The sequence below is a fragment of the Entelurus aequoreus genome, linkage group LG08 (assembly GCF_033978785.1).
Source record: "Entelurus aequoreus isolate RoL-2023_Sb linkage group LG08, RoL_Eaeq_v1.1, whole genome shotgun sequence".
NCBI lineage: Eukaryota > Metazoa > Chordata > Actinopteri > Syngnathiformes > Syngnathidae > Entelurus > Entelurus aequoreus.
The window spans coordinates 80663262-80675761 of record NC_084738.1 but is presented as its reverse complement, the minus strand read 5'-3'; the positions used below and the strand labels follow the sequence as shown (position 1 = coordinate 80675761).

The following is a 12500-nucleotide window of genomic DNA, read 5'->3' as shown; positions in this document are numbered from 1 at the left end:
AGCTAAAATGAAGAATTAAATTAAAATTGATTTATTATTCTTTACAATAAAAAAAATAAATTTACTTGAACATTGATTTAAATTGTCAGGAAAGAAGAGGAAGGAATTTAAAAGGTAAAAAGGTATATGTGTTTAAAAATCCTAAAATTATTTTTAAGGTTGTATTTTTTCTCTAAAATTGTCTTTCTGAAAGTTATAAGAAGCAAAGTAAAAAAATTCATGAATTTATTTAAACAAGTGAAGACCAAGTCTTTAAAATATTTTCTTGGATTTTCAAATTCTATTTGAGTTTTGTCTCTCTTAGAATTAAAAATGTCGGGCAAAGCGAGACCAGCTTGCTAGTAAATCAATAAAATTTAAAAAAAATAGAGGCAGCTCACTGGTAAGTGCTGCTATTTGAGCTATTTTTAGAACAGGCCAGCGGGCTACTCATCTGGTCCTTACGGGCTACCTGGTGCCCGCGGGCACCGCGTTGGTGACCCCTGCTCTAGATGATTAAATAAATGGATTAAAAATAATTAAAATACACATCAGGTAAAAGTCCAAAAATAATATGAAATAAGATAAGATATAATCAAACATAAAAATAAACTACAATATGAAAAACTATAAAATAAAATAAAATACAATAAAAACTGAAATATAAATATAATAAGACCATATAAAAATAGGCTAAGACATGATAAAACATAAAAATAAGCTAAGATATGATAAAACATAAAAATAACTAATACTAATAGAATAATCATGCACATTGGGCCTAATATTTGTGTAGTAAAGTGGTTTTTGAATTCGAGCAATGTAATCTGAAAGATGTTTAAAATATCAACAATTAATGTTAATATTTTTGAAACAATATACTTCTCATAACATGAGTATCTGTGTGCAGGAGAGAGTGTAAAGAAAAGCATTGCTATAGTTTCACTTCATCTGCCTTTTTTTTTACAACCTACTTGAAGTTGTATTTTTATTTTTTTTTCAAAGCCAATCAGAAAGAAGGGGCGGTCTAAGCATGCCCGCCCACAAAGTCCCAAAATGAAACATGACAGCGCACAGACCGAGACAGCGCGTGCAGAAAGGCACCGCGCGCCCGCAAAAGTGGAGAATCAGCGCGCGATAACAGTTTTTACGCGCTTAGATTTTTGGTACTAATATGACGCCATAGGATTGGCAAGTATGACGCTATCAAGCGCCATTCATTCAAAACTCGCGGGCCGCACTAACATCAAATTTCCATATTAAGGTGCGTGCCGGTGCGTGTGTCTGAGACCCCTGGTTAACATAGCACAAAGCAATTTAAGCTTTGTATGCGGTGTTTTTCATTTTAAATTTCAATTTTTTTTTTGTGGCTCCCATTATTTTCTTTAATTTGTGAAACTTGCCAAAATGGCTCTTTGAGTGGTAAAGGTTGCCGACCCCTGAGTTAAAGGCCTACTGAAATGAATTTTTTTTATTTAAACGGGGATAGCAGATCTATTCTATGTGTCATACTTGATCATTTCGCGATATTGCCATATTTTTGCTGAAAGGATTTAGTATAGAACAGGGGTCGGCAACCCGCGGCTCTGGAGCCGCATGCGGCTCTTTAGCGCCGCCCTAGTGGCTCTCTGGAGCTTTTTCAAAAATGTATGAAAAATGGAAAAAGATGAGGGGAAAAAATATATTTTTTGTTTTAATATGGTTTCTGTAGGAGGACAAACATGACACTAATTGTTATAACACACTGTTTATATTAAACATGCTTCACTGATTCGAGTATTTGGCGAGCGCCGTTTTGTCCTACTAATTTTGGCGGTCCTTGAACTCACCTTAGTTTGTTTCCATGTATAACTTTCTCCGGCTTTCTAGGACGTGTTTTATGCCACTTCTTTTTCTCTCTCATTTTGTCCACCCAACTGTTAACGTTGTGCGTGAAGGCACAAAGGTGAGTTTTGTTGATGTTATTGACTTGTGTGGAGTGCTAATCAGACATATTTGGTTACTGCATTAATGCTAGCTAATCGATGCTAACATGCTATTTAGGCTAGCTATATGTACATATTGCATCATTATGCCTCATTTGTAGGTATATTTGAGGTCATTTAGTTTCCTTTAAGTCCTTTAAATGTATATCTCTTGACACACTATCTGTATGTAATATGGCTTTTAATTTTTTGCGGCTCCAGACAGATTTGTTTTTGTATTTTTGGTCCAATATGGCTCTTTCAACATTTTGGGTTGCCGACCTCTGGTATAGAACAACGACGATAAAGATTGCAACTTTTGGTATCTGATTAAAAAAAGGCTTGCCCCTACCGGAAGTAGCGTGACGTAGTCAGTTGAACATATACGCAAAGTTCCCTATTGTTTACAATGATGGCCGCATGAAGTGAGAGAGATTCGGACCGAGAAAGCGACAATTTCCCCATTAATTTGAGCGAGGATGAAAGATTTGTGGGTGAGTAAAGTGCAAGTGAAGGACTAGTGGGGAGTTGAAGCTATTCAGATAGGGAAGATGCTGTGAGAGCCGGGGGTGACCTGATATTCAGCTGGGAATGACTACAACAGTAAATAAACACAAGACATATATATACTCTATTAGCCACAACACAACCAGGCTTATATTTAACATGCCACAAATTAATCCTGCATAAAAACACCTGCGTGTTTGTTATGCTAGCTCCTAGCTCCTCTGCTAGCTCCTAGCTCCATAGAACACGCCAATACAATTCAAACACCTGATCAACACACACAATCACCCAAAAGACGTTCAACTAACCCGGGGGTCGGCAACCCGCGGCTCTAGAGCCGCATGCGGCTCTTTAGCGCCGCCCTAGTGGCTCTCTGGAGATTTTTCAAAAATGTAGGAAGAATGGAAAAAGATGAGGGGAAAAAAAATCAATTTTTTTGTTTCAGAATGTTTTCTGTGGGAGGACAAACATGACATAAACCTCGCTAATTGTTATAAATCACACTGTTTATATTAAACATGCTTCACTGATTCGAGTATTTGGCGAGCGCCGTTTTGTCCTACTAATTTTGGCGGTCCTTGAACTCGCCGTATAGTTTGTTTCCATGTATAACTTTCTCCGACTTTCTAGGACGTGTTTTATGCCACTTTTTCTATCTCATTTTGTCCACCACACTTTTAACGTTGGGCATGAGTGCACAAAGGTGAGTTTTGTTGATGTTATTGACTTGTGTGGAGTGCTAATCAGACATATTTGGTCACTGCGTGACTGCAAGCTAATCGATGCTAACATGCTATTTAGGCTAGCTATATGTACATATTGCATATGCCTCATTTGTAGGTATATTTGAGCTCATTTAGTTTCCTTTAAGTCCTCTTAATTACATTTATATCTCATGTAATATGGCTTTTAATTTTTTGCGGCTCCAGACAGATTTGTTTTTGTATTTTTGGTCCAATATGGCTCTTTCAACATTTTGGGTTGCCGACCCCTGACCTAACCCAAGGTTCATAAAGCTTATATATTTTTAAAAAGTTACGTACGTGACGCGCACGTACGGTACGGTACGTGTTATGCTAGCTCCTAGCTCCTATGCTAGCTCCTAGCTCCATAGAACACGCCAATACAATTCAAACACCTGATCAACACACACAATCACTCAGCCCAAAAGACCGTTCACCTAACCCAAGGTTCATAAAGCTTATATATTTTTAAAAAGTTACGTACACACGCAAAAAAAAGTTGCGCACATACGGTCAAGCGATCAAATGTTTAGAAGCCAAAGCTGCATACTCACAGTAGCACGTCTGCGTCTTTGTCATCCAAATCAAAGTAATCCTGGTAAGAGTCTGTGTTGTCCCAGTTCTCTACAGGCGTCTGTGTATCCAAGTCAAAAGTCCTCCTGGTTAGAGTCTCTGTTATCCGAGTTCTTCCATCTTGACTGCATCTTTCGGGAATGTAAACAAAGAAGCGCCGGCTGTGTACTGTTGTTGCTGACTACGTTCGAAAAATACGTCCATTTCGCACCGACAACTTTCTTCTTTGCTTGCTCGGCTTCCTTCTCCATAATGCAATGAACATGATTGCAACAGATTCACGAACACAGATGTCCAGAATACTGTGGAATTATGAAATGAAAACAGAGCTTTTTCGTATCGGCTTCAATGTGGAAGGCATACCCGTGTTCGCCGGGCTACGTCACGCGCATACGTCATCCTCAGAGGCGTTTCGAACCGGAAGTTTAGCGGCAAATTTAAAATGTCACTTTATAAGTTAACCCGGCCGTATTGGCATGTGTTATAATGTTAAGATTTCATCATTGATATATAAACTATCAGACTGCGTGGTCGGTAGTAGTGGCTTTCAGTAGGCCTTTAACTCATTATGACCATAATTTGTTGACACAAAAGAAATGGCAATCACTTTTACCTACAAAGGACACACAGCTAAGTAGTTAGCTTCCTGTTAGCAAATTTAATTTTACATTAATTTCCATATTGTGTAAAGGACCCAAAAAAAAATTCTGGTGTATATATATATATATATATATATATATATATATATATATATATATATATATATATATATATATATATATATATACTGTATATATGTGTACATATATGTATGTATATATATAATTTTTTACTTTATTTCAATATAATAAACAGAGAAGACTTAAACAGAACTCCATTAGAGAAGTGCCACAAATAAGCTCCGCCCCCTCGCCGAGGACCGCCGGCAGCTGTGGCCGCGCAGGATGAGGTGGTTATTGCCACGCCAACGTCGCCTCCTTCTTTGTGGCGGCCGCCCCTTCTTTTGAGAGGCGAGGTGAGGTCGTGGCACTTGACACTCTTGTCGCCAGCGTCTCGCTATTTGGCGGCCTCGCTCTCCAGCGAGCAGGCGGAGGCAGGACTGAGCTTGGCGGGGGATTTGGGCCATGTTGCCCGGTCAGAGGATTACCTTGTAATAGATCTGTGGGAGGGCGCTCAGGACTCTAATCCCGCCCGGGTTCTTCTTGTCCTGTGGTCTCGCTGACCCTCCTCCTGCCGTCCGCCCTCAGGTGCCGGCCATGACCCCCGACCCGCTTCGCCGCTGAGAGCCCGACGTGTCCCGGCGCCGCCATGCTGATCAAGGAGTACCGCATCCCCATGCCCATGAGCGTGGAGGAGTACCGCATCGCCCAGCTCTACATGATCCAGGTGGGTGAGGGCAGAACCCGGGTGAAACATGGCCAGTGATTTAGCCAAGGGACAAGAGGTAGAAAATGGATGGACGGGTCGCTTGTAATGCTGACACCTAGAAGAAGGAAGGCCAAACTGCAGGCTTTCTGGTGTGTTTACGCTAGCTGCTAAGCTAGTTTTAGCGTCTGCATAATGAAGCCGTCTTTACTCGCTAATCCAGCCAGTCTGTTTTGGTTGACTCTCCAGGCTCTCATGGCATCATTCCACACTATTCCACTCCCACAGGGCTGGCCAAGCTATATTTTTAATCGTTAGCATTCTAATATTAGCATTCTAGCATTTTTGTTAATTTAGCAGGTTTCAATCCTTTTGTTACTTGACAAATGACGCCTGTGAGCATGCTAACGTTAGTATGCTCGCTTTCTTGAGCTAATTTTGCAGGTTTACACTTCAGTCATATGTTGGCACTTGACGCATGCTAACGTTGGCGTGCTAGCATTTCAAGCACATTTTTTAAGTACAGGTGCAAAATGAGCTAAAATGTGTCAAATTAGCTAAAAAAATGTTAGCATATTAACAGTTAACGTGTCATGTGCCAGGTTTTATGACTCTAAGGTGTACGTACTGCTGTGGCATTAACCCAAAAATAGATAGTAAAATTAGCATAAAAATTTAGCATGCTAACAGTTAGCAAGTGTCATGTACCAAGTTTTATGACTCTAAGGTGTACGTACAGCAGCGAAATAAATTAAAAATGTGTAAAATGAGTTTAAAAAGTTACCATGCTAACAGTTAGCAGGTGTCATGTACCAAGTTTTATCACTCTAAGGTGTACGTACAGCTGTGGAATTAACAAAACGTGTAAAATTAGCACAAAAAATGTTCAGGTACAGGGTTCACATCTCTGAGTAATACTGTATATTTTGGTGCTTGACCCATGTTACTTTTAGCATTTTAGCATGCTAACTTATATAGCTATTTTAGCAGGTATACCTCAGCGTCAATCCTTTTGTTACTTGACAAATGACGCCTGTTAGCATGCTAACGTTAGTATGCTCGCTTTCTTTAGCTAATTTTGCAGGTGTACACTTCAGTCATATGTTGGCACTTGACGCATGCTAACGTCGGCGTGCTAGCATTCCAAGCAAATTTTTCAGGTACAGGTGCAAAATTTCAAAAATGTGTAAAATTAGCTAAACATTTTTTTTTTTTGCATACTAACAGTTAACTTGTCATGTGCCAGGTTTTATGACTCTAAGGTGTACGTGCTGCTGTGGCATTAACACAAAATCTGTCAAATTGGCTAAAAAAAAAGTTAGCATGCTAACAATTATGTGTCATGTACCAAGTTTTATGACTAAGGTGTACGTACACCCGCGAAATTAATTAAAAATGTGTAAAATTAGCTTAAAAAGTTAGCATGCTAACGTTAGTATGCTAACTTTTGTAAGCTAATTTTGTAGGTTTACACCTCTGTCATATGTTGGCACCTGACGCATACTAACGTCGGCGTGCTAGCATTTCAAGCAAATTTTTCAGGTACAGGTGCAGAATTTCAAAATTGTGTAAAGTTAGCTAAAAAAAAAAGTTTTGCGTACTAACAGTTAACTTGTCATGTGCCAGGTTTTATGACTCTAAAGTGTACGTACTGCTGTGGCATTAACACAAAATTTGTCAAATTAGCTAAAAAAAAAGTTAGCATGCTAACAATTATGTGTCATGTACCAAGTTTTATGACTAAGGTGTACGTACACCCGCGAAATTAATTAAAAATTTGTAAAATTAGCTTAAAAAGTTAGCATGCTAACGTTAGTATGCTAACTTTTGTTAGCTAATTTTGTAGGTTTACACCTCAGTCATATGTTGGCACTTGACGCATGCTAACGTCGGCGTGCTAGCATTCCAAGCAAATTTTTCAGGTACAGGTGCAAAATTTCAAAAATGTGTAAAATTAGCTAAACATTTTTTTTTTTTTGCATACTAACAGTTAACTTGTCATGTGCCAGGTTTTATGACTCTAAAGTGTACGTGCTGCTGTGGCATTAACACAAAATCTGTCAAATTAGCTAAAAAAAAAGTTAGCATGCTAACAATTATGTGTCATGTACCAAGTTTTATGACTAAGGTGTACGTACACCCGCGAAATTAATTAAAAATGTGTAAAATTAGCTTAAAAAGTTAGCATGCTCACGTTAGTTTGCTAACTTTTGTTAGCTAATTTTGTAGGTTTACACCTCAGTCATATGTTGGCACTTGACGCATGCTAACGTCGGCGTGCTAGCATTCCAAGCAAATTTTTCAGGTACAGGTGCAAAATTTCAAAACTGTGTAAAATTAGCTAAACAAAAATTTTTTGTTGCATACTAACAGTTAACTTGTCATGTGCCAGGTTTTATGACTCTAAGGTGTACGTGCTGCTGTGGCATTAACACAAAATCTGTCAAATTAGCTAAAAAAAAAGTTAGCATGCTAACAATTATGTGTCATGTACCAAGTTTTATGACTAAGGTGTACGTACACCCGCGAAATTAATTAAAAATGTGTAAAATTAGCTTAAAAAGTTAGCATGCTAACGTTAGTATGCTAATTTTTGTTAGCTAATTTTGTAGGTTTACACCTCAGTCATATGTTGGCACTTGACGCATGCTAACGTCGGCGTGCTAGCATTTCAGGCAAATTTTTCAGGTACAGGTGCAGAATTTCAAAATTGTGTAAAGTTAGCTAAAAAAAAAAGTTTTGCGTACTAACAGTTAACTTGTCATGTGCCAGGTTTTATGACTCTAAAGTGTACGTACTGCTGTGGCATTAACACAAAATCTGTCAAATTAGCTAAAAAAAAAAGTTAGCATGCTAACAATTATGTGTCATGTACCAAGTTTTATGACTAAGGTGTACGTACACCCGCGAAATTAATTAAAAATGTGTAAAATTAGCTTAAAAAGTTAGCATGCTAACGTTAGTATGCTAACTTTTGTTAGCTAATTTTGTAGGTTTACACCTCAGTCATATGTTGGCACTTGACGCATGCTAACGTCGGCGTGCTAGCATTTCAGGCAAATTTTTCAGGTACAGGTGCAGAATTTCAAAATTGTGTAAAGTTAGCTAAAAAAAAAAGTTTTGCGTACTAACAGTTAACTTGTCATGTGCCAGGTTTTATGACTCTAAAGTGTACGTACTGCTGTGGCATTAACACAAAATCTGTCAAATTAGCTAAAAAAAAAGTTAGCATGCTAACAATTATGTGTCATGTACCAAGTTTTATGACTCTAAGGTGTACATACAGCTGGGAAATGAATTCAAAATGTGTAAAATTAGTCTAAAAAGTTAGCATGTTAACAGTTAGCATGCTAACAGTTAGCATGCTAACAGTTGTCATGTGTCATGTACCAAGTTTTATGACTCTAAGCTGTACATACAGCTGTGAAATGAATAAAAAATGTGCAAAATTAGTTAAAAAAGTTAGCATGCTAACAGTGAGAATGCTAACAGTTATCATGTGTCATGTACCAAGTTTTATGACTCTAAGGTGTACGTACAGCAGCAAAATGAATTAAAAATGTGTAAAGTTAGTTTAAGAAGTTAGCATGCTAACAGTTAGCATGTGTCATGTACCAAGTTTTATCACTCTAAGCTGCACGTACAGGTGCGAAATGAATTAAAAATGTCCAAAAAATGGTTTAAAAAGTTAGCATGCTAACAGTTAGCATGTGTCATGTACCAAGTTTTATGACTCTAAGCTGCACGTACAGGTGTGAAATTAATTTAAAATGTCTAAAAAAAATTTAAGAAGTTAGCATGCTAACAGTTAGCATGTGTCATGTATCAAGTTTTATGACTCTAAGGTGTATCTACAGCTGCGAAATGAATAAAAAATGTGTAAAATTAGTTTAAGAAGTTAGCATGCTAACAGTTAGCATGTGTCATGTATCAAGTTTTATCACTCTAAGGTTGACATACAGGTGTGAAATGAATTAAAAATGTGTACAATTAGTTTAAGAAGTTAGCATGCTAACAGTTAGCATGTGTCATGTATCAAGTTTTATCACTCTAATGTGTACGTACAGCAGCAAAATGAATTAAAAATGTGTAAAGTTAGTTTAAGAAGTTAGCATGCTAACAGTTAGCATGTGTCATGTACCAAGTTTTATCACTCTAAGCTGCACGTAGAGGTGCGAAATGAATTAAAAATGTCCAAAAAATTGTTTAAAAAGTTAGCATGCTAACAGTTAGCATGTGTCATGTACCAAGTTTTATGACTCTAAGCTGCACGTACAGGTGTGAAATTAATTTAAAATGTCTAAAATTTGTTTAAAAAGTTAGCATGCTAACAGTTAGCATGTGTCATGTACCAAGTTTTATGACTCTAAGGTGTATCTACAGCTGCGAAATGAATAAAAATGTGTAAAATTAGTTTAAGAAGTTAGCATGCTAACAGTTAGCATGTGTCATGTATCAAGTTTTATCACTGTAATGTGTACATACAGCTGTGAAATGAATTAAAAATGTGTAAAATTAGTTTAAAAAGTTAGCATGCTAACAGTTAGCATGTGTCATGTACCAAGTTTTATGACTCTAAGGTGTATCTACAGCTGCGAAATGAATAAAAATGTGTAAAATTAGTTTAAGAAGTTAGCATGCTAACAGTTAGCATGTGTCATGTATCAAGTTTTATCACTCTAAGGTTGACATACAGGTGTGAAATGAATTAAAAATGTGTAAAATTAGTTTAAGAAGTTAGCATGCTAGCAGTTAGCATGTGTCATGTACCAAGTTTTATGACTCTAAGGTGTATCTACAGCTGCGAAATGAATAAAAAATGTGTAAAATTAGTTTAAGAAGTTAGCATGCTAACAGTTAGCATGTGTCATGTATCAAGTTTTATCACTCTAAGGTGTATCTACAGCTGCGAAATGAATAAAAAATGTGTAAAATTAGTTTGAGAAGTTAGCATGCTAACAGTTAGCATGTGTCATGTATCAAGTTTTATCACTCTAAGGTTGACATACAGGTGTGAAATGAATTAAAAATGTGTACAATTAGTTTAAGAAGTTAGCATGCTAACAGTTAGCATGTGTCATGTATCAAGTTTTATCACTCTAATGTGTACGTACAGCAGCAAAATGAATTAAAAATGTGTAAAGTTAGTTTAAGAAGTTAGCATGCTAACAGTTAGCATGTGTCATGTACCAAGTTTTATCACTCTAAGCTGCACGTACAGGTGCGAAATGAATTAAAAATGTCCAAAAAATGGTTTAAAAAGTTAGCATGCTAACAGTTAGCATGTGTCATATACCAAGTTTTATGACTCTAAGGTGTACGTACAGAAGCGAAATGAATTAAAAATGTGTAAAATTACTTTAAAAAGTTAGCATGCTAACAGTTAGCATGTGTCATGTATCAAGTTTTATCACTCTAATGTGTACGTACAGCAGCAAAATGAATTAAAAATGTGTAAAGTTAGTTTAAGAAGTTAGCATGCTAACAGTTAGCATGTGTCATGTACCAAGTTTTATCACTCTAAGCTGCACGTACAGGTGCGAAATGAATTAAAAATGTCCAAAAAATGGTTTAAAAAGTTAGCATGCTAACAGTTAGCATGTGTCATATACCAAGTTTTATGACTCCAAGCTGCACGTACAGGTGTGAAATGAATTTAAAATGTCTAAAATTTGTTTAAAAAGTTAGCATGCTAACAGTTAGCATGTGTCATGTATCAAGTTTTATGACTCTAAGGTGTACGTACAGAAGCGAAATGAATTAAAAATGTGTAACATTAGTTTAAAAAGTTAGCATGCTAACAGTTAGCATGTGTCATGTATCAAGTTTTATGACTCTAAGGTGTACGTACAGAAGCGAAATGAATTAAAAATGTGTAACATTAGTTGAAAAAGTTAGCATGCTAACAGTTAGCAGGTGTCATGTAAACAGTTGCAAGAATTCTGTGGTTGCTTTGCAGATTTTATGTTTTACCAAAATAAAAGGTAGTAAAAACAATGATGACAAACTAAAAATGAGTAGTAAATAATAAATGTATAAAACAACAAAAACCCAATCCTCAAACTCACATTACAGTATCGTGGCCTCTGATTGGCTCAGCCTCAGAGAGCATTACCACATTGCATTAAAGGTGATATTTCATGTCTGGAGGGCTCTCATCGTGTGAACAAAAAAAATATTTAGAAGTTGTTTTTTTTTCTGCTTCAGCTATGAAAATATGACATTTATAAGGGACAAGCGGTAGAAAATGAATGGATAATCAGTCAATCTTACTTTGGGGAAACATTTGCCTCAGCAGCCAGTTAAAAGAGAGATTACCGGGAACTCAAAGCTAGTTTGTTGTTCTTCTTGTGCGTCCATGCATGTGGGAGTGGGCTAGTGGAGCGCCTTCGTGCGGAATTAAACACACACACACACTTAAACACACACACACGCACACACACACACACACGCACGCACACACACGCTGAGCCCCTCCCCGCTCTCCACTCAGCGTCACAGTTAAGTGGGAGTTGCCGTGGTAACCGGTGACATCAGCAGCAGCAACATAGCCTCCATCATTTGTGAGGCGAGCGAGGGGGGTGGGGGGTGGGGGGGGTTCAGACTAGATTGCGGCTGTCAATGTTGCCATGACAACAGCACATCTTTATGCCACGCTGCAGTGGAGTCGGTCCCTCGTCACTGACAACATACATGTGATGTCATCAAGCCCCGCCCCCTTCCCCTAATCTCCACAGACTTGTCCCAATCCTTTGTGTTGCAAATGTATTTTGTCTATTTTAATTTTTGTGTTATTAACGTGTTATTTTTAACAGCCCCCCCCCCTCCCCACCTTGTCAAAAACTCCTCAAACTAGTCCCAATTGTTTGTGCTACTTTTGTGCTGCTAACATTTTTGTTTATTAGTTTTTTTAATGTTATTAATGTTTTATGAATTAATGTAATTAACGTGTTATTACTCATAACAGCCCCCCCCCCACACACACACACACCCCCCAGCTTGTCAAAATCTGTTTAAACAATTGCTTGTGTTACTTTTGTGCTGCTAAAAATAAATTGTCCAACATTATAGTTTTTATGCTATTCTCGTTCTACACATTATTAACATGTAATTAACATGTTTTTAATCATAACCAACCCTCCACCCCCCCATATGTATGTATATATGTGTACATATGTTTATATATGTATATGTGTATATATGTATGTATATGTATATTCATATATATGTGTGTATATATGTGTATATATGTATGTATATGTGCATATGTGTGTATATATGTGTATAAATGTGTATATGTGTGTGTATATATGTATATACGTGTATATATGTATGTACATGTGTATATATGTGTATACGTGTATATATG

At 37.1% G+C, this 12500-nt stretch overlaps 1 pseudogene; it reads left to right on the top strand.

Annotated features, from left to right (window-relative positions):
* Window positions 1-12500, top strand: part of LOC133656335 (membrane-associated phosphatidylinositol transfer protein 2-like) — a 98630-nt pseudogene that overhangs the window by 37114 nt on the left and 49016 nt on the right.